Below are 21,527 nucleotides of genomic sequence, written 5' to 3'. Positions count from 1 at the left end.
GCGCTTAAGCAACGTTTTCTCAAAAATAAATTGAAAAGAGTTAGCTAACGAAAGTATATAGCAGTGTGGAATTTTATTTTATCTTCTGGTTAGAAGGTACTGTATAGACATACTTCTAACCAGATACCATTATAACAAAACAGAAAGTGACAATACAGAAACAAGCCATTGTGGTCAAATTATAAAATGAAGGAGAAGAGGGCTGACCAAGCAAATGACAATCTCATGAACATTTGGGAGACACAAATCAAGCTGAAGTCTGTAGTTAAAATATTCATATGGAGTGCCATTTGAAATTCTGGGACCCATAAGTATGACCTTTGGAACTGCAGAACTGCAAATCCCAGTGGGGTGAACATATATTGAGTCTTAGATTGTGGTATCCCCCTTCTTCAATGTAGAGTGATCTTTGAATTAGTATATATAAATAGCAGGGATGCAGGAGTGCATTCCCTGTATCAGAGGTGTGTGCGTGTAGGTCTATGAAGGCAAATCCTTCTGCAAAAGTGCCATTAATAATGTAACAGCAAGCTTTAATCTTGTTTTAATCAGAGTTTCAAAGTTTAAGTTTCAATGTTTTGGGACCCGCAGTTTTGTGTCTCGTACTCCATATTTAGCAATGATAGGAAATCAAAATATAGAACACAATGTTGTATTATATTATCTAGACTAAAGAAGGAGCAGTGTTCACATATATAACAGAGGTATAGATGTCTTTGAAATAATGTTTACACTTTTAGAAGGTAACAGTATTTTGATAAACAGCTTCTATAGTATTTAAGACATTGCTGATAAATTTACTAAAACCTACTACACAACCTCCTTGGAATCTGATAACAGCCCAATGGTATTTCAGGCAATGCTAAACACAGAACAGTAGAACCATTACTTTTATGTTCTAGAAATCTGTTAAATGGTGAAGCATTCCTATTATCTGGATACAAGCCACAGTAGTTCCTATTTTCAAGGATTGACTCTAATTTAACCTAGACCTTATCTGTAGTCTTCATAATGTTCTGGAAGGGATAACTATTTCATAAGAGCAAAAATTGGGGATTTAGAATTTCTATAACAATAATCATCTATCTTTTGCCAAATGAATATTTTGGTTCCTGATCATAGCTGCTTTTTATGAACGTGTTTCTTGTATGTTAGACTAACAGTTATCTCTTCACACTTTAGGCTTGGATTGTGCCAAATTCAATTGGCATACTTCCACTTATTGTTATTAAAAGCTACCAAAAGTCACTAATTGGATAGTGGAGGGGTTATCAACTGGCTGTGTGGAGAAAAACATTGATGAAACTTAATTTATCAGGTATTAAAACCCTTAATATCAAAAGAGGTATATCACACAGTTCAGTGCCAGGATCTTTATTTTTACTATCAGAATAGGGATTATTTATAGGTAATCATAACCAAACATTTAAATAAAAACAAGTGCCATATGGAAATTGTTTTACTAAAGAAATATTTATAAAATAAAGAGAACATTCAATAAATGACAAAATTAAAGGATTAAAATAGGCAAAACTAAATGGTTAAAATACAAAATGTTAGTGTGTCCCATAACATGAACATGTTTTGTAAATTAGAAGACATTAAAATATAAGCATAGATCCAGAAATGTAAGACTTCTTAGATTTTTGGATCTATTAAATAAGAGCTACTCTTTGAGTTTTTTTTTCCATTCCAAATAAGCAGGTAGAATAGTTGATTAATTTCCCTGAAGTAATCCATGGCTGTACTTGAAATCATGTTAATAACGAATACGATTTTTTCCAGGAAACTTTTCATTTTAATAACATCTCATTCTGTGAGGATGTATGCCCCCCATCAATAGGATCTCCACACAGAATTAAGCTATTAAATGTTGCAGGCTGTCCATACCTCTCAACTGTATAGATTTTCGCAGAATGTCCAGATTTTTGCCTCATATTTTTGGTCTGTTCCTCATTAAAATCTGTGATTTTCTGGATTTCCATGGCAAATCAGTGAGATTTGAATTCACTAAATAATGACAGTCATTTGAGCTTTTATTCTACCAACTTTCTAAGTTTATAAGAGCAGTATTTAAAAGTTGTCCCTATATTTGAGGCTTTGTCCCCCATTATTTTTGTCAAGATTTTTTGTACCAAGAGGTTGAGAGCTATGCTTACAGCCATCTAAAAAGAAAACAATAATTAATGTGTACTTGTAGCAAGCTAGTAATCTCAGACACCTTACTGAAGCGGGCAAGGCAAGAAACAACAACAAAAAAAACAAAACAAAAAAGCTCCACACATGTACATGTAAATACATAGAGGTATTAAGTTCAGAATGACAGATGTCCCATGGTAACATTCAAATGGGAAAATGGGAAGGCATACAGTATAAATTGACAACAATACAGCAATAGTTCTGACCTGTAAAGAATTACCTGCACATGGATGAGTGAATGAGCGTTCATAATGGAACATTCTCTTATTTCTTGGTATTGTTTAGTGTTTTAGGCTGTGTATGACAGATGAGCTGATTGTTAACCATGAAGATCCATTGTCTAGGCCAGTTTTTATGGACTTTATTCAAATTTTGCCTTCTGAAATTTGGATGGGGGCAAGTAACAGAGAAGTTACATGTGTTACTGCCTCACTCTACATGCTGGGTGGATATTTCAATTACTCTTTTTACAGTTCAATTATGTTAAGATGTTAGTAGTCACATATGTTTCTGGTGTGTTATTGGATTTTGTCACTCATAATATCTATCTTTCCCATTAAGTTGCTTTTGTTGCTCTTTAAGGATATTATGCACTGCATTTTTTGTGCATTTGACATAACATTTATTGATTTAGACACCGTATTTTTTGGGCACTGTGGTGTAATATTTATTGAATTAGACACTCGGCCAGATTCAATAAACCCTACATAGTCCTTTTACACTGTATGTATGTTACTCTATGGCACCCATATGATAGCTCACTGTTTTGGATTCAGTAAGCAGCTCTACACAGTGTGCAGAGCCACGCAAACAAGTTAAACATCATGGCAGGCTAATTTCAGCATAAGCAGATTAACTGTATACTAATCAACCAATCTAAGATGGTGGAGCTATTTAACAAGCTATGAAACAACCATGTAGACTCAGTGCTGGTTTTCCCTGTGAATTCCAAAACCTATGGGAATACAGCCATGGAAAGGAGTGTACACAGAAAGAATTTTAGTGGCTGCTGTTGCTTTAATTCATGTATATGTGCAATAGGCTGAAGTCTATGCTGCTGCTGCTGCTAATAGACCACGGCCAAGAAGGAAAAAAGTTTTCAGACCCCATTTAACTTATCACAGTCTGCATGATGTGGAAATTGTAGAGCACTAAAGGTGGATAGAGACACACTAGAGGAACTATGCAACCTCTGTCCTCAGCCCAGTTCCAGGGCAATCCATACCACTGGAGACAAAGGTATGTATAGCACTTAGAATTTTAGCTACAGGAACCTTTCAGAGACCAACAGGGGACATGCTGGGGGTGCCACAGGCATCAGCATCCAGGATCCTACATCAATTCCTGAATGCTATGCTCCAACATGCCAGTGACCACATATATTTTACCTGTACTCCTGAGGACAGAGCCACAAATATGCAGGCGTTCTGCCCTGTAGCACACTACCCTGAAGCACTGAGTGCCATAAATTGTACACATATAGAAATTAAGGTACCACCCAGGGAACTAGGAAGGCTCTACATAAATAGAAAGTGCTTCCACTCTATTAACTGCTAAGTCATATGTAATACCAAGGGAATCATCTTGAACATGTGTACTGGCAGCCCAGGCAGTTACCATGGGTCACATATCTTGCACACCTCCCAACTGTATCTGATGTTCACTGGGGGATATCCCACAGGGTCATTTACTGGAGGATGCAGGTTATGCATTGGAACCATGGCTGACGACACCCATCAGAAATGCACACTCACACTCACTGAAGAATGCCATAATAAGGCACATGCTCAAACCAGAAATATCATAGAGTGTTTGTTTGGGCTGCTGAAGTCATAGTTCCAGTGCCTAGATACATCTTGAGGAGCCCTGCAGTATAATCCATGTACATGTACTGAAATAGTCACCATCTGTGCCATACTACACAACATCATCCTGAGAAAGCAGCTTCAGCAGCATCAGCAAGGGGAAGGGGTACATATCCCACCACCAATGGCAAGATCACCACTGCCACACACCGGTGAGGAGTCAGAAGGGAAACCAGCAGCTGCTGTGGGTGTAGGCAGATGTAGGCATGCTCAATATCTCCTTGTATTAGCTAACAGGCAAGGCATAGCACACTCATTCACCACCTAAGGGGTTAAAACCTTCATCCTACACACATGCATATAATAACATTGATGCCAGGCAACACTCACAAACTTTACCTACCCATGTAATAGTGTGTTGCTAGCATCAGACAGAGTAAGCTCTGAACTAAAACTGTTGCATTTACAAGGTAAACGTTGAACCTGGAGTGTATTGTGTAATAATATGAATGAATTGCATATCCTTGCATGTTGTTACTTGGTAATATAAGCAAGTAAAAGGTGGGTTATTTGTACAGAGATGACTTTAACATGTGACAAAAGAGACGTACGTGACTACGTGTCCTCTATCAAGTAGTAGGCCTCAGGCATCAAAGATTCACACAGTCATACCTCTCAAAAGTAATGATGGTCACTGAATGTCCTCAGTTTGGCCTCATACTTTTGTACTGGAAAATCATTAAAGAGATAAAGTAATGAGACACATTTCAATTTCAGACATCACAAGCCTCACAAGATCAAAATGTTTGATTCTATCAACTGTTTAACTTTCTAAGACCAAAATATGTCAAAGATACAATTAGCAAAACATCACAAACAGTGATTCAGCTAATCACCCTGAGCATCACACACAAATGTTATGTACCACTGAATCCAAAGTGTAGAAAACAAGGATATGGCAAAGTTATCATCATTTGCACAGAGTGTTCTGGGTGTGTGTGTGTGGGCGGGGGGGATTGGGCAGGAAGCCTAGGCTGACACAAAAGGTTGGTGAGTGTGTATGAGAGACAAAGAGAAGCAGGCAGACATTTCAATAAAGTAGCAAATGGCCAGTGAGACAAAATGAGCTTTGAGGTTCATGACTGAACCATGTAGCATGACTGAACCATGTAACTACTCTGTGTGTGTGTGTGTGTGTGCGTGTGTGTGTGTGTGTGTGTGTGTGTGTGTCTGTATGAGTCCTCCAAGTGAAATTGATATGAGAGTATCTGCATGAACACAGCAAAGCACTGTGCTAGCTCTACAAGCTCTACATATTGGTATGTCAGACAGGTGTGAACTGTGCATGGTAGAGGTGGCAGTTCATCATTGTTGAACCCAGCCAGGAGTTCCACTGGCACATCCACATACACAGTCAGATGCATTGCTGCAACCTGAATATGACTGATGTCTACTAGATGAGCTCCCCTCAAGAAGAGACCTAGGACCACAACCCCACGGCCTGCCACATCTGGGTGTGGACACATCAACCTCTGATGGAGCAGTGGAAATAGTAATACTATGGTGATCTGGCATGGCCATGTCAACTAACAGCAGATGATGTGGCTTACCTACACCCATGAGGATGCCGTCCCCCTCCCAGCAGTTGTTCCATCACAGACACTGCCTGTTCCAAGGTGTCATTCATCTGATCCACTGAATCAACAACATGGTGGAGGCAGTCATGCATGACAGCCTGTGCCACATCTACAACCCTAAGCATTTCTTTGGAGGACCTGTACGAATGTGTCTGTGCCTCTATGTCAGCCTCAAACATATGTTAAGTGGCAAAGAAAGGCACACCTGGATCAGGTGGAGGACGAACAGCAGGCCTCCTGCAAACACCCCTAACAACCATCCTGTGTGACACCTCTCCCACACACTGGCTATGGCAGAGTCAACAGGCACTGAAGCCACAGTAACCACCCTTCCCTGATTGAGTGTCTCACTCTCCACCTGTCTAAATCTGAGAGCTCACTGGAATGGGTTTGCATAGACCTACTGGTTGTGTTAGATGGAATTACAGGGGATGGCTGAATGCCAACATCAGTGTCAGATTTAACCTTTGCACCCCCCCCCCCCAATGTGCCTCTGTTTGACCATCATCATCATCAGAGTCTGCCAATACTCTGACTTCAGGTGGTATGACTCCTACACTTCCACTGCAAGGTCACCTGTGATAATAAGCAACAAACACAGGAAAGAAATGAATAGCTACACTACTATAGTCAACTGTATGCTAACAAACTTACAGTGGTGCCACTACTACAGACAGTACAGCAATACACACAACAGTCTGACGCCCATATCACGCACATGGTTAAAATATGTAATTCTTTGAACTGCTCATCACTACTGACAAAAAAATATTTGTCTTGCAATGTGCAGTTGATGCTCTGCTTCCCATTGATGATGGTCCTGGAAGAAGCTAGGCAAAAGGTAAGGACAACATCATCTCAATTAACAGCAACACAGGGGGTTAAAATGTTTTGCCCTTTATATGTCCATTAACAATACTTTTAACAAGAATTTGAATGACAAGTCCAACCTAAGCTCATGTGTAATCAATCAGAATGTATTGTTAATTGTAGTAATCTACAACCCCCCCCAAAAAATATTGTTAAACAGAACTTATGTATTGTTATCAATATTTTACTATACAAGAATATTTAACAGTTGAGATACATAAGCCTACCTGGAAGCTCCTCTTTGGACATAACTGTTCTCTCAGAAACAGTAGCACTGATGTCAAGGACATGCTATTCTGCACTTTCCTGGGAGCTGTCTGGATCCCTGACAGTGAAAAGGAACTCTTCATATGCTGTTAATGATGGCTCTGTAGCAGGCCTCTCCCAGTACCCATCCTGTCATGGGCCACTACAGCTGTTCTCCTCCATGCAGGTGAAATCATGTCAGTGGCCCTATGGCACACCTGATCATATGTCCTGCTGTGACTGCCTACTGCATTCACATCAGCAATTATCTACTGCCAATTCTGCATCCTGCCTGACATATCTCCACATCCCCTCACAAGCAGAAAGGCACCATGTCACCTAAAAGCTTCCAAAATTACCTGATTCTCAGAGTCACTGAAGGGGTTTTTTCGGGGATTGGGAGTCCTGGGTGCCATAGCCCTAGCTGATCTAAAACACAACAGAAGGATAACGCACATAAGTATCACATAACTAAAAGTTCTGTATCTAGATAACACATAAAAGGTATTATTTTACTATTACCCACTGGTGAAACATAAAACAGTCAAGATATTGAAATACAAAAAAGGAATTGTGTGGTTGTAACATATTAAATTCATACACAAAGTGAGGCTGGATGCAAAACAAGGAGAGTAACAACAGCAACAAATCCTTGTTTGTGCCAAAACAGAAATGCAAATTTGCTCCCCCACCCCCGAAAGAACAGGCAAATGACACATTTTGCTAACAAACCATCAGTGAAATGCTAAAAGTGCTATCAAATGAACTGTCCCTGAAACACATCTACAGATTTAACACAGAATATTCCATTTTAAAATATTTCCAATCATGTCTAGCTGTGGCCAACTGTCCCCATAGAGGTGTGTATGGTCCACCGTAGAAGGCTAACACCCCTGTTTCATTGACAATATAGAATGTTCATCATGTTTCACTGTTGCAGTCATTACAGTTGGGTTATCCTGTTGGCAGGCTACCCGCAGTCGGCCTGAATTCCAAAGTTTAGGTCCAACGTCAGTTGCTGTCGCCTCCTCCCTGGCGTCAGTACGCCAGGGGTATAAAAGATGCAGCTGACGTGATTTTCTTCAGTCTTTCTTGCTGCGCGGTGCCAAAAGCAAAAGCAGTTTGCAAGTGCCGGTCGGCCAACTCCTGAGATTTTCAAATTCGAATTTCAGATCCGAAGTCTTCATTAAAGCTAAGTACCCCGTTGGGGAAACTTTTTTTCTTGCTCCAGATCGATGTCAGAAAAAGTTAATAATTGTATTTCTTGTGGGAAGCAAATACCTCTTAAGGATTTTCATTCTTACTGTATTCCTTGCCTAGGCCCTGACCATAACGTTGCTAGTTGTCGGTTTTGTGCTAGATTTAACCAACGCACTATTAAGCGTCGGTACGATTTTGCATTCCATTACTTTTGGCAGAAGATTCAATTATATAATGCCGTCAGAACAGCCAACTACCGGAGTTTATAAAAAGTGCAAAGAAAAAGAAAAGGACAGGCATCCGAGATCCAAAACCGATGACGAGGCTTCTGCTAGGCCTGTCACTGGTTCACCGGTTCTCAGTGAGGTGCTTTCGCAGCCCCTGATGCCCACTACCTCAGAGCCACAGGCCGCTTCCAACTCCCACGTGGAGCTGACTAGGCCACTGGAAACTCAAGGTATTGGACACTTGGAAACTATTCCCTCAGATGGGTCCGGAGCAGCTGAGCAGGCATCGGCTTCTGAGGGTGTTTTCAGGCCTACACAGTTATATGTGAAACCTACTTCAGCTTCAAAGGCAAAGACTAAAGCAGCTCTAAAGACAAAGAAACAAGTACAGCATTCTCCTGGACAGGCCACCAAGCCTAAAAAACAGATGCTTAAAATGGCCGAAGACTTAATTACTTTGATCAGGGGTTCCCATCCCCCTCCTGATAAGAGGCCTAGGCAAGAGATAGAATATGAATCTTCAGACCAGGTTTCCATTTCCTCTGATTCCTCCTCTGAACAGGAATATTCTATTCCTCCCTATGAGGATTCTGATGCTGAAGAATCTATCCCTTCAGCCTCTCCTCCTGAGGATTATTATTTTGGGGAGACCATGCATACTATGAGGGTGCATTTCCACTGGGAGAGCCAAGATTACTCAGAATCCAAGAAAAAGGCTCAGAGACTTCCTTTTGTTACCTCAGCACAGGTCCCTTGCTATCCTTCCTGTTTTAGACATTGTAGATGATGTATTTGCAGAGTCCGGCCTGTCTCCTGACTCTTTACTACCAGCTCCTGTTAAGCCAGACAGATACTACAAGGTTCCTGATTCACATAAATTTCTTTATAAAAACCCTGCTGCTGAACCAGAAACTATCTCTCAGGGTCCCAAAGGGGTCAAGGCTTCTACTGCAAAAAACCCTATCCCCTCTGATAGGGATTCAAGGGCCCTGGACAGATGGGGAAAAAGATTTATACTTCTGCTACCTTGGCTATAAGAGCTTTAAATTGCCAGTTTCATATGCTTAATTATCAGCAATATCTTATGTCACTGCTTAAAGAGAAAATGTTGACAAATTCAGAATGTGCAGAAAATAAAGAAATGCAGGATTTATTGCATGCAGCTGAACAAGTGGGAAAGCATACTTTGCAATGTGGTTTTGATTCTCTAGAGGCCTCCTGCAGGGCCACAGTTACAGGTTCTGTCATTAGGAGGCATGCTTGGTTAAAAGAACAGAATCTGCCTGATCATGTTAAAGCAAAACTATTAGATGCTCCATTACAGCATGATACTTTGTTTGGTGTTAAAGCAGAAGAGGTGTTGAAGAAAATGGAGGACAAAGCTAAATCTATGCAAACAGTCAAGGATTTCTTGCAGGTACAGCCTCCCAGATTTAGCAGGAACTGGCCTACAAAGAATTGGTCCTTTCCAGTGTCAGACAGGCCACAAAGAGGCAGATATAGATGCCCAAGAGGCAGATCACAGTCCCAAGGCTCATACAGGCCTAAACAATGGGGTGCTTCTACCTCCAAAAGTGGAGAGGAAAAATCACAGCCATACAGGAAACAGTCTCAGTGACTTTCCCCTCCCAGCACCAAGCACTTATCTTCTGGCAGCCCCTTTGGGGGGAAAACTGGCACTTTTTTCACAAAATTGGCACATGATCACCCAGGACAAATGGGTCCTAAATATTGTATCACAAGGCTACAGGTTCCACTTTCACACCCTGCCAAGGCAAAATGGTATGCCAGACCTGCCACGCAATCAATGGGCAGAGGCACAAAAACAAGTTTCATCCCTCATGAACATGAGAGCTATTCAATTAGTTCCACAGCAAGAACAGGGACTAGGATTCTACTCAAGGCTATTCTTGGTGCCCAGAAAGGACAAACCCTGGAGACCAATACTGGACCTGTCTATCCTAAACATATTCCTGGATATTCCAAAATTCAAAATGTTAACTCTGCAGCAGCTTCTGCCCATGCTGGGCAAGAGGGCTTGGCTTGTGACTTTAGACCTGAAAGAGGCATACATGCATGTCCCAATCAGACAATCATGCAAAAGATACCTCAGATTTATAGCTGGCTTAATGCATTACCAATTCTCTGCACTGCCCTTTGGCTTATCTACTGCACCCAGGGTCTTCACAAAATGCCTGGCACCAGTGATTGCATTTTGCAGACAAAGAGGAATACAAATTTATCCTTACTTGGACAACTGCCTTATTCAAGCAGAGAACAAGGACATTCTACTACAGCATCTGGCGTTTGTAAAAAGATTACTAACAGGTCTAGGGTACATAGTAAACGAAAAGAAACCAAAACTCGTACCCTCTCAAGAGATAATATTCCTGGGTGCAAGCTTAAATACAACTGCCCAGATGGCTTATCTCACGCCAGACAAACACAGACAATTGACTATTTATTTCAAAATTCTGGCAACAAAGACCCAGTTATCTGCAAGAAAAATTCTGCAGGCTTTGGGCTTCATGGCATCCTGCATTCTGCTAATTCCATATGCAAGACTGCATATGAGGAAACTTCAATGGTATCTAAAAGTGTTTGGACTCAACATTGCCACATCCTGGAAACAATAATTACCCTCATTCCCTGCCTGCAACAGGAGTTTTGATGGTGGGCAAAAGCCTGTCACCACAACATGGGACAGCCATTCACCTTGCCCACAGCCAGGCAGACAGTGACAACAGATGCATCAAATTATGCCTGTGGGGCCCATATGGCAGGAAGATGTATTCAGGGCACAAGGTCCGCAAGTCAAATGCATCTACATATCAATCAAAAAGACATGCTAGCTGTTCAGAACACCCTGACAGCCTTCAAGGATCTTCTTCATCCAGGACAACTACTGATAAGGATGGACAATACTACGGTTATGTGGTACATAAACAAGTAGGGAGGCACACATTCCTACCCCCTCTGCAGACTAGCCATGAACTTGTGGGACACAGCATTGACTTACCAAGTACATCTGCAAGCACAATTCCTGCCAGGAAGGACAAATACTCTGGCAAGATGAACTAAGCAGAAACCTAATGGATCCCCACGAGTGGAAATTGGATCCACAATTCTTCATCATGATAACAAGGAACTGGGGATGCCCGGACATAGACCTATTTGCCTCCCCTCACAACTAGCAACTGCAGAAATTCTGCACAAGGACTTATCACAAGCAAGCATGGAAAGTCGATGCTCTATCTTTCAGCTGGAAAGACCTAACAGTATATGCCTTTCCTCCTCTGCCTCTTCTCCCAAAGGTCAGACAAGAGAAACCAAAAATGATACTGATTGCCCCAGACTGGCCCCGCCAGCACTGGTACCCAATCCTAAAGAGCTTTTCTCAATGCCCAGCTTGGACATTACCTCTAATTCCTCACTTATTGACCCAACAAGACAGTCAAATACTGCACAGCCAACTCAGGACCTTAAACCTGGCAGCATGGTGGATAATGTAGCCAGTCAAGGCACACCTCTCTCTAAAGCAGTGATGGATGTTATTTTGGAGGCCAGGAGGCCTAGCACCAGAAAATCTTATGCAGAAAAATGGAAGAGATTCTGTGCTTGGAACCAGGCACAAGATTTTGACACGATTGTTCCAAATATTCCTCAGTTTTTGCAATACTTAACTGAGATGCTTGATAAAGGCCTTTCTTTTTCATCAATTAAAATTCATGCCTCTGCCATTTCAGCTCATTACAATACAGAACCACCTATTTTTTCTCATCCATTACTAAGATAGTACCTCAGAGGGGCCAAAAACATAAGACCTCCAAGGAGAGCACCAATACCTGCATGGGACCTCAACTATGTCTTGGAAAAACTCACACTGCCTCTGTTTGAACCAGCCTCTGCAGCTGATATTAAATTTCTATCCTGGAAAACAGCTCTGCTCCTAGCAATAACCTCTGCTAGATGAGTCTCAGAGTTACAGGCACTCATGGCTGTGGAACCTTTTATCATTTTCCATCCTGACAAGGTTTCTCTGTGGACAAACCCGACATTTATGCCTAAGGTAGTGTCCAGTGTGGCCCTTAACCAAACAATTCATTTGCCTACCTTTTATCCAAACCCACAGAATAAGGGTGAGAGAATTCTGCATTCTTTGGACATTCACAGGCAGCTACGCTTCTACTTGGACAGAACCAAAGCTTTCAGAAAGACTGAACAACTTCTAGTGGCATATGCTGCAGGATCACAAGGAAAGCCTATCTCAAAGCAGACAATTTTAAAGTGGATAGGTCACTGCATTTGTTTCTGCTATTCACAGCATGGCAAATCAGTGCCTAAGGGCATTAGGCCACATTCAACCAGAGCAGCAGCCACTTCAGCAGCCTTCCTCAGAGGAGTACCAACCAAAGACATCTTAGAGGCTGCAACTTGGAGGTCAGTGCATACTTTTTCAAAGCACTATCATTTACCTCTTTACTCTAAATCCAGGGCAGGATTTGCCCATGCAGTTCTGCAGGACCTGATAGCCTCTCCTAATCCTATTTAGCACCAGCCTCCGAACCTTAGCTTTGGGTTTCAACCCAATTGTAATGACTGCAACAGTGAAACACGATGAATATAGTACAGTTGTGTACCTACCATAAATATAGATGTTCAAGTGTATTCACTGTTGCAGTCCAGGTTACCCTCCCACCATTCCCCTTTTCCTTTGCTGGGACTTATCTGTACTTCTCTATTCTATACAACCTATGTGGTGTATTTTCTTGTAGATGAAGGGAAATTTGTTTTTTGTGCATGCATGCTCATTAGCATAATTTAGCCTACCATTTTAGGGGCACCTGACATCTGGGGCAAGAAAAACTGAAGAAAATGGCGTTGGCTGCATCTTTTATACCCCTGGTGCACTGACATCAGGGAGGAGGCAACAGCGACCGATGCCAGACCTAGACTTTGGAATTCAGGCCGACTGTGGGTAGCCTTCTAGAAGGATAACCCAATTGTAATGACTGCAACAGTGAATACACTCGAACATCTACATTTATGGTAGGTACACAACTGTACTATATGTGCTATTTCATGGAAATAACAGTAGAAGAGTGTACACAGGTGTACACAAAAAAACAGTTATAAAATTAGCAGTTGTGATGACAGTTAAGGCTGTACATCTGGGAAAGTGAAATGCCCTGACAAACATCCCCATGCCATCAGTACACTCCTAAGAAATGCATACAGCTAAAAGTAATATTTGCTAATGTATATACATATATATATATATATATATATATATATATATATATATATATTAACAGATTTTTTTCTTAGTGAAATTTTACCATATGCAGTATATAGCTGAACATTTCAAGCATACCTTCTCAAGGTCAGTAGTCTTCTGTGCAGCTATATCCCAAAGTAATATCCTGTTCTGTGTTATCCACATAAACAAGTCTCCTCACCTTCAGGTTCCCTTGCTACACAGTTCCATTTTTGTGGTGTAGAGTCAGGGCTGTGAGCATGGTGAAGATGCAAATGAGGTGTAAACTCATTAGAACTGCTACATCCCAATTTCTTGGCTCTGTGTAGCACATGTAAACAGTGCAGTCACTGCTTCAGTGTTGTTGCTAATGGATTGCAACTGTGAATGATTACTAGTAAGGAGAAGGGAAACATAACAACAATTCAGACTGTCCTACCTCCAGTGGGTGTGTAAGCCAGGTTACGCTTACAAAGTATAGAAGTAATTGTATCAAGGTTTTAAATATAAGTAAGTAGCACACATTTCACACTTTTTGTTCAGTAACATCCAGTCCCCTACATTTGTTGACAGCTGTATATTATTGCCATATAATATCCTCCCACATTTTAAGAACAATGATACTTAATGCCTTACAGACTGCATGTCTCAGATTACTGCTCAGATAAGACAAAGCTGAGCAACAAACACAAAGAGATAAGACAGAGCTGCATCTTTTGCAAGCAATAGTCAGAAATGGTTGGGTGATCTCTCAGTGTACTACATTTGAAATTAATACATGTACAAACAACTGTCATATGTTTTATTAGTACTGTGGATGATGTTGCAGCTGGTTGTATGCAGAATGATTTCAGTTCCCTGCTACAAAGCTGTTCATGTGGCAAAGGGGATAAGATACCCTTACTGTGTTCTGAAGGTTCATTGGAGTGAGAGTTCAAATCCAGACCTGTAGAAAAATATTTCATGTCTACCAAGAACATTTTGTAGTATTTACTTTATAGATTGCTTTTCTTTATTTCAACTACTTTTCCCTTTATTTAGTTATATATTTTTAATGCCAGTGTTTATGCGGTGCATGGCTTAGTGCAAACAAGGGAACAGAACAGCATAATATATGTCACGTTTAGCTGTGCTTATCTAATTTGTGCAAAGCTTAACAAAGTGCAAACCTGGACTAGTGGCCCACACAGGAAGCAGATAGAACACCTTCCCCAACACCTGCAGGCATCAAACACCTGCAGAAAGCCAAGAATTTAAAATGGATGCATTCTATTAATTCTGTTTGGCACTGCACAAACACTCTAAGCCACATTGAGTGGCAGTTAACACACAGAACTTAAAAATGAATGGGAGTTATGCAGCTATCATTTAACTATTCCTGGGGCAGCAGGTGTAAGTGTAGGGCTGTAATACTGATGGTCCTGGGTTCTAATACAGGGACTGCAACATAGTTTTACTGTTATGATAGTCCAGTTTATAGCAATGAACAGAAAAATATACAGGTGTTATTTCAACATCTTGTAGCAACAGGTGTAACTGTAGGGCTACCATGCATGTGGTCCTGGGTTCTAATACAGGACATTCCAGACATTTTTACTGTTGTTTTATTTCACATTATATTCGATCTCACTTACAATGCTTATATGAATTATAGGTATGAGGGGTAAGACAACCTTATTGCCAGGAGTGGCTCATGCTATTGGACTGCTGGACTGCACCCATCCCAGCTGTAAAATAAAAAGTAAAATGAAAAAAGAAAAGAAATAACTAAAATAAAATAAAATAAAAAAAAAAACACGAGTCCCAAAAATCGCGCATGCGCACTCACACATTTTCCCAATGTCAGACTGCTGGTGAAGTAGTTTGGAGCATGCGTACAAAATCCCAGAGTGCCTCACCAGCAGTCCGAATTGACTGCTCAACATTTCACTCCAGATATCCCCAGAAGTCTACGCAGTTGTAACTGCATAGAATGGAAAGGGATTGGACTGTGACATTCGCAGGCTGGGAAGGATGTGCTGTCTCTCGCAGGACTGTCAACATCAGGGATTGGCTGGATGGATTATTTGAATGATGTGCTCACTCTCACAGGACCGTCGACATCAGGAATTGGCTGGATGGATTATTTGAAGGCTGGGAAGGACCCGTGGGACCATGGCTTCTGGTGGATTATGTTTTCACTTTGGGTGGATTATGCTGGCTGGTTTATTTGAACAGATTGTGGATGGCAGGTAGGGTGTGTGTGGATTGTGACTTCACTTCAGGTGGATTATGCTGGCTGGTTTATTTGAATGGCAGGTAGTGGTTTATTTGAACAGACAGTGTGTGTGTGTGTGTGTGTGTGTGTGTGTGTGTGTGTGTGTGTGTGTGTGTGTGTGTGTGTGTGTGTGTGTGTGTGTGTGTGTGTGTGTGTGTGTGTGTGTGTGTGTGTGTGTGTGTGAGTGTGTTTGTGTATATGTGTGTCCAGTTGCAATAGCTAGAGATAGCATGTAACCTGGTGGTAGTTAGAGATCAGGTTTGAACCCTGTACCTTGAGTGCAGGTAACAAGAACCTGAATCCCCTACCCACCACCATTTGTAAAATTTTGCAGATTTTTGTTGCCTCACAGCTGCAGGTTCACAGGTTTGATTTTTGGCTAGGGTGCCTTCTGTGTGAAGTCTGCATGTCCTCCCTTTGTTTGTGTGGGTTTGCTTTGATGGTGCAGTGGTAGCATTGTTGCCTCACAGCTGCAGGTTTTCTGGTTTGATTCTTGGCTAGGGTGCCTTCTGTTTGGAGTCGGCATCTCCTCCCTGTGTTTGTGTGGGTTTGCTCTGGTGTCCTCTCATGTTGCAAAGACATGTGTCTGCAGTATTTCTCCCTGGGCCTCTGCTGAAAATTGTTTTTTGTTCCGTCAGACTTTCCTGGTTAAGAAATGTTAAATAAATAAAATTGACAGGCATTTGAATTTCAGACTTCATATTCTTCAGAAAGTACATAGTAATGTAAAACCTTTTATTCTAGCAATTTTCTATGTTTATAAGATGAATATTTGAAATTTGCCCCTATTTTTGGTATTGTATTCCCCCATTATTGGCTTCATCCAGGTTTTCGTGCTAAGGTTGAGAGCTATGGCAAGAACTGAATTCACTGGATATGTTTGAGGGCTGTATTCACCCATTACTGGGTTTGTCCAGGTATTTTGTGCTAAGAAGTTGACATCTATGATGAGAACTGAATTCACTAAATGATAGCCATATAAGTTTCAGTCTTCCTCTCTTTCACAAAGCAGCTGATTTGGCATAGTGGTATATTGCTCTGACTGTTTTGCACAGGGACCTGGGTTCAAGACTGGGCAGTGAAATGTATGGTGGTAATACAGCGTTTTATTCTATCATGTTTTCAAGATTATACAAGCAATGTTTGGGTCCCTGTTTTTTTTGGGCTTTTGCCCCCTCCCAATAAAGTTTGGCTTTTTCCAGATTTCTTGTGCTCCAAAGCTGAGATACAGTTGAGTATTGAGTAGATTTTACAAGGAGCTGAGAGCTGCAGGGGAAGAGAAGTTTAGTGCTGCTTATACTGAGTCGGCTTGCATTGTTGATAGCACAACAGGTTATGTACTTGCTTTTGATGCAGAAGGCTGTAGGTTCTACTCCCCCAAGGGGTGGATGATGCCATACTGAGAATGTCCTCTTTGGCGAAGATACTAACCAGCAGAAACCTCTTCATTAGTTACAGATCTCTTTAATGTGGAATTATTTAGATGACTTACTTCTGCAGATATTGTGCATATTTACTACTGGTGTATTGTATAAGTTTGAGTAGACTTTTTTTATAATGGGAATGTTCTCAATTTGGCAGTTTTGTTATTATTGGTGCATGCATTTTGTTTCATTGTTTACCGGAAAAATGTTCAAAACAATAAATTTAAAACACCCTCTAACAACTGTAGTGTATTAATCAAGGAATATAATTTAATACAATCAGGAAGGTGTATCACACAACACATGTATGTTTTGTGTGCAAGGGGCCTATCATTTGAAAACAGCCCAAAGTTAATCTTTATACTACCCAAATGCATTTTCTTTGAATGTGGATTTCACTGCTGTTTCAATGAATGTGAGTTTCAAGGGCAGAGTTTTAATGCTAAGTCTATTTTCATTGTGAGACTGCATTGTTTTGTTTAGCAGATGTTTTAGTGTTTGTGCTGTAAAATACAAAATAAAACTTTCAAATAAAATCCAAATCATTGGAGAAGTAAAGCAGTATGCACATTGCATTGTTTATGGTAAATGGGGCAAACTAGCCAAGTAATGGGACATTTGAATGGCTGCAGGGGTGGCTCCATTTGACCATGATTTTGTGAGGGGGAAGGATGGCAAACTCAGACAGCCTCGACTCAGCTGAACTATACCTCTCAACTGTCCAGATTTTCACAGAATGAATAGATTTTTGCTTCTTCTTTTTGGTTTGTTCCTCATAAAATTTGTGGTTTTCTGGCAAATCATTTAGGAATTAAGTCACTAAATAATGATATACATTGAGTTTCAGACTTCATAACCTTCAGAAAAATGCATGCTAAAGCAAGAACTGTTTTATCAACTAAGTTTATACAAGAGCAATTTTTAGTACTGTTTGTATGTTCCCCCAATATATTTGGCCTTGTCCAGATTTCCTGCGTTAACAGGTTGAGAGGTACGTGCAAATTGATTTATAGAATTGGGCATATCCAAACCTCTCAATTGTCCCCGATTTTGGCTCAAAATGTTGCTCTCCCTCTAATCCCTCCACAAAATATCAATTTTGGAAGAAAACATGGAGGGTTTACAATTAATAAATAGCTGTAATAATCAGAGTTATAGATTACTTTTATTTCAAAAATGCATGTAGATTTGTTTATTTTGTCAGCTACTCAAGCTAACAGTGCTAATATTAAAAAGTGTCCCTTCTTTGACAGGTTCCCAGCTGTATTATGTGGCTATTTTATATTTTTGCATCACATTTTTGGTCCATTTTTCCTAAAATTGTGGTTTTCTGGCAAATTAGTGGTAAATCATTAAAGACTGAAGTAAGAAAATAATGACAGACATTTCAGTTTTAGATTTCATACCCTTCAGAAAATTCATACTAATGCAAGACCTACTATTCTATTAGAACGTTTATAAGAACAATATTTAAATATTGTCCTTAGTTTTGGGCCTGACTTTGTCCAGATATCTTGCTCTGAGGTTGAGAGGTATGACAAATGTGTCAGGGCCTTTGCAGTCAGCCAGAGACATTTCAAGTTGTGACATACTTGTTGCACCCCACTCCCCCATGTAGTGACTCTGGATGTGTCCAAGCAAGGCAAGGAGCAGTTATGCAGTGTAAGTGTGCAGAGTATCCCCCCATCCATGGTAGACACAAGTACTACAGTGGCTTTTCATCTGTCTTGCTTGATTTTGCAGAATGTTCTGGTTTTCTGTCATATTTTTATACTGTTGATTATGCTTCTTATTATTCAGAAAGTGCCTGTTGCTCTATGTTTAAGTAGCAATGATTTCATGACCATCAGGTAAGCTTGACTGAGACTGTAAGATGCAAGTAAGCTTATTGTTAAAGAATTACCAACATTGAATGTCTTTTTGTTGTTGCCATGCAGAGAATACTTACATAAGTAGATAAAGTATAATGCTTGGGTACTAAAATGCATATGACAGTATTTGTAATAAAGGACAGGATTACAGTATTTTAAGAAGCTCATTACCTTTGTTGAAGCCTTGCCGTCATCTTTGCAGGCTTTACCCATAAACTAAACAGAATGCCAATCTGTCATGTCTGGTCCATAACCTCTGCAGTAATCCTTTAAGCAATTTATCTTGAGCTTGTTTCTTGTTTGCTGATCATTTTTTTACTTTGATCATGTTTTCCCAATGAAACAAGTAGCTTGTTGTCAGGAAGCAGGTCTTTTTTTGGATAAGAAACATTTTTACAAGTAGGGGTATCATTACTACTTTCAGCATGTTACTTGGCATTTTTTATAAAGATGAATATAAATTATAATTAGAACTGCAGTGCAAGGAAAAGTGGCTTGAGATGAGTGCTGCTTGTTTGTCTTGTACTTGATTTTGACTGGCAATCCAGTAATGTATTTAAAAAGTAATTTATTTTTTCATGCCTCACAACCTTTTTGTTTCCATCAAGATATTAAGTAAGCTGTCATGCAACCAATGTATTGAATTTTTTTTTTCTTCTACACTTCATTTTGTCTTGATTGGACTCTCATAATGATGGTTTGGCAACCAGGGCAGCGTATTTAATTAAAGTTCCAGTTTTTGTGGTTTTGAGCATAACCTCTCCCCTTTCTAGTTGGCAGCACCCCTTCCCATTGGCCCCACCCATTCATCTGTCTCCTGCAGCCCCCCTTCGATTTGAAGTCACCAGCTGCCACTGCTTATTGAATTTTTAGATGTATGATTGAAGGTATACCTACAGCAGCAAACACCCCTGAAACTAATGTCAAGTCTCAAATTAACCTTTCATTTCTAAAATTGGTTTCCTCCCTGTTTGGCACTGTTGCCCTCCTCTTAACATTGTGCAAACACAGTTGGCATTGTTGCTCGTTTTGCACACTAAAGTAAACGTGACAACAGGAATTGGTGAGAAATCATTAGTTGCTATTGCTCTACTTTTAGCATTAGACATGTCTGGTGTTAGAGGGGAAGGTGTCCAGTTTAGGGTGCAGAGGTGGTGTGTTCAGGATATTTATGGGACTCCTGGTAAAATTCCACAGCCAACAGCTTCTGCAGGGGGACTATTCTGGCTCCACAAGTCTGAGGCTTGCAATAGTCTAGCCAAGGCTGTATTCAGTGCGACTGGCATCCCATGCACTGGAGAACAGTGTAGGCACCACTTCAATGACCTATAAAGGTGAAAGAGGGACATGCTCAACCAGTGGTTGACTGAATTTCAAACTGGTGACATCCCACAGTTGTGTAAGTATGCTAATAAAGAGAATTTTTAATACATATAAAGCTAAATATGGGCGAGACTGGTATGCATAATGCTCTTTTGTTCCTTTATTTTCATTTATTTTCGCAGCTAATGCTGAAATGCAGTTGAATTGGCAGGGTCATGCTGAATGTTTGGAGAGACTGACGGAAGCAAGTGATATGTATGCAGCACAACAGAAGTATCACTGTAGCTTTAAAAGTTAATGATAAATTATTTTGCATTATATACAGTAATAGCAAAGTGAGCATACATATCCTGACTGCAAAAGCAAGTATGCATGCATAAGAATGTAGCACAAACCAGCTTTAGGAGTCAAGTGTAAGACTCTAGTCAGAGGTTGTGAGTTCAAATACCACAAGCAACAATTATACAATACTGATAAAATGAACCAACTGAGTAAACTGTGGCTAATAAAGATGAAAAGACAGTCTGTAGCTGAAGTAAAATCCAAAGCACAAACCAGTGGAAGACCAAAAACATCCAGTTTATTTAGTGCTAATGTGCCCGACAATTCTAGGACTTCAGAATAAATTAACCAAAACACACAATTTAAATAGTATCATCAATTATTCTATTAGTTGATAAATGAGATGCTGTTATAAAACAAATCTATTACCACACAATAGTAATGCAAACAAATACAGACATATTAAAACTATTCTTTGTTATTAAGACTGTCAGCCCAAGTTATCTTGTTAAAGTTCTAGCTTTTCAAACAGGCAAAATAGAAACATTTTCATTTAAACCTGGTTCTGTTGTAGCATTTAATTTAAGTTGCCATTTCAGTTCACTTCTTTCTATTTGCAGCTCCCACCACCCAACCCTTGGTGTTTTGGCAATAATTTCTAAAATGCCAAACTTAAATTTAGTAAACCCTTGCCATTTTGTTGAGAGTTTAAATAATGTATTATTTACATTTTGATTGGTAATCGCATAAACATGTTCATAAATCCATTTTCTTAGTTGTCTTTCTGTCTTTCCCACATAATAATAGCTACATGTCATACATAAGGCTAAGTAGACCAATCCTTTTGTTGCACAGTTTTCTTGCCTCAAAAATATGTGGTTTAAAATATTAGGTAATACTACACAATGTTTCTCTAAAATGACTTACTT

At 40.1% G+C, this 21,527-nt stretch overlaps 1 protein-coding gene across 1 annotated transcript in view; it reads left to right on the top strand.

The window, feature by feature from the left end:
* PCOLCE2 (procollagen C-endopeptidase enhancer 2) overlaps nucleotides 1-21,527 on the top strand; it is an 815,974-nt gene that overhangs the window by 120,187 nt on the left and 674,260 nt on the right. The window lies entirely within an intron of this gene.

Source organism: Protopterus annectens, chromosome 5.part0 (genome assembly GCF_019279795.1).
Source record: "Protopterus annectens isolate FY-2018-M chromosome 5.part0, PAN1.0, whole genome shotgun sequence".
Lineage (NCBI taxonomy): Eukaryota > Metazoa > Chordata > Ceratodontiformes > Protopteridae > Protopterus > Protopterus annectens.
Note: the sequence above shows the minus strand (reverse complement) of the source record. Positions and strands in the feature narration are given on the sequence as shown.